The following is a 2254-nucleotide window of genomic DNA, read 5'->3' on the forward strand; positions in this document are numbered from 1 at the left end:
GCGAATTTCGCCCTTTGCGAATCAAAAAGGCTTGATACATATGGCCCGAAGTCCTTACACCAGGAGGTTAGAAATCTGACCCCTGAGGCTCTGGGGGAATGGGAGCCCAAATTCTAACACATGCATAGGTATTTGAACAATATTTGTGCATGGTTTATTGAACTGGATTTGTAGGAGCCTTTTAGACCAGTTAAAGTAATTACAAGAACAATCAAAGTGTATCCTTTAAGAAATAAGTTACAACAGTGTTGTCCCAGGACACCACTGATAACCGGCTCAAATCGACACTGTCGAAGCAAGTTTCACCAGAACAAATGAGTACGACTTTGGATGTAGCGAAGGGAACCTACGCAAACACATGCTGGCTCGTTTTCATGGCATGGCTTGACAGGCCAGCTGTCGCCAGAAAATGATCAGAGACTCCCTAGGGATGGGTTTTGGGTCGGTCCACTTGTTGGAAACTAGGAGTACATGTTTTGAGTGGGCAGAAGTTGTGTGCTTCTTCAAAAAACGTTTGTGGCCTTCCACACAGCTGTGTTCATTTTGTTGATGTATCCAGCTGTCTAGGCTTGAATTTTCTGCCATTGTAATGCTATTACGGTGTCTTAAATGACTGGATCATTTATGGCGTTTTTCTCTGGCAGTTGGGAGGAGCGCATTAATTAACGTACATGAATGTTTAGGTCTGGCTTAACATGTCATTCTTTAGACAGTCCTGTTGGTATTGCCAATGCTTGTGTGTGAATTAGCCCCATATTGGTCCCAGGTATGTTTTTGTTGTCACGCGCTAGAAACGCAACTCTGTCTGCTCCATGCCCTTCTGAGATCCCATACTTTGTACGCAATCATACAAATGCTCCTCGTAATGGTAATAGTTTTGGACAGTAGCATAAAACCTGCTGAGGGCAGAGTACAAAACAAAGTGTAGTCTTTCCGAGCCCCATCGGCGGCTTCGCTTGGGAAAATCACTCAAGGAAGTGGCACAATGTAACCGGGGCTTTGCGCGGTGTTTTTAGAAGGAGAACAGGACCAGGAGATGTGGCCTAACGGCCAAAGCTGCCGACTTTGGAGCTCGGAACCCAGGTTCGAGTACCGGCATTATCTCAACATTAGCAATCTGCCTGTGCCTTTTAAAAGGAATATAACCTTCTGTAATATAATCTGGCGTTCATGTAAAACGCTCACATGACTGTGGTCTAAGTTTGCGCTTTATTAAAAACGCACAAACAAACTGTAAAAAACAAAATCTAGGTTATAGAAATGGTCACGTTTCAAACTGAATTCAGATCTGAAAAATCTCGCACCTCTTTCTGCAACAGCGTCCGGCTAAAAGTGTACCTGGTCCTCGGCAAAGCCGTTGCTGAGCCCCTGCCCCCCGGTCCATCTTGCTTCATTGGCCGCAGCGAGTGGCCCATGGGCCCAGCTGGACACATCCTTTGACTTCGTTAAAGCAGAGCGGCCAGCGCGTTGATTGCATCACTGCACACTTTCACTTGTGGGGTTTCGTCATTTCCTTGGGGGGCGGGTGGGCAGATGGGGCAAAACTCGAAAGACGTGAGTCTGGGTTCAGAGTCAGGCCTCAGAAGGGGCCCCGCGTGGTCATAGAGGTGTCAGCTTAGTCCGCTGCTGGACTCTGCAACCACGGTGCCCTCCCCGCCGGACCCTCCAACCCGTTCAATCTACTTAAACTCTCCCACCTCCACGGCCTGGTTCCTGTTGGTCTCATCTTGGGCACTCTAGTGACCAGAGCGAGGCAGTCCGGAGGATTGCAGAGGCTCAGGTAAACTTATTCGAACGTTTCTTGGCTAGGTATATTTCATTTAGGCGGCTGTCTTAGTAACGAAACAAAAGTCAAAGGAACTGTTGTAATCTCAAATGACGGGATTCCGTCCAAGTCTTTAAACTTTGAATAAGCAGTGTGCCATGAAAATACGATTCAGGAAAGAAGAATGTATGTTTCCTGACTTATATTTCTTCTAAGAGCCAGCGGCTGTTTTTTTATGTTCTCGACGGGCCTGACAATGTCTTCTAAAGCACGAATTCACTTTTAAATTGTAAAATTATATAATACGGCCAGTTTTTTCATTTCTTGGTACAAAACAATGAGAAATACAATAGCTTTCTGGGGCCATGAACGTCGTAAAGGGGAGCGACAAGGTAGGAACAGGGGGAGAGAGTATACCCAACCCCCCCCCCCAGAGCCGGTCCTAGGCCTTCTGAGGCCTTATGAGGCCCCGGGCGAAAGGGAAGATGT

Source organism: Lissotriton vulgaris, chromosome 7 (genome assembly GCF_964263255.1).
Source record: "Lissotriton vulgaris chromosome 7, aLisVul1.2, whole genome shotgun sequence".
Taxonomy (NCBI): domain Eukaryota; kingdom Metazoa; phylum Chordata; class Amphibia; order Caudata; family Salamandridae; genus Lissotriton; species Lissotriton vulgaris.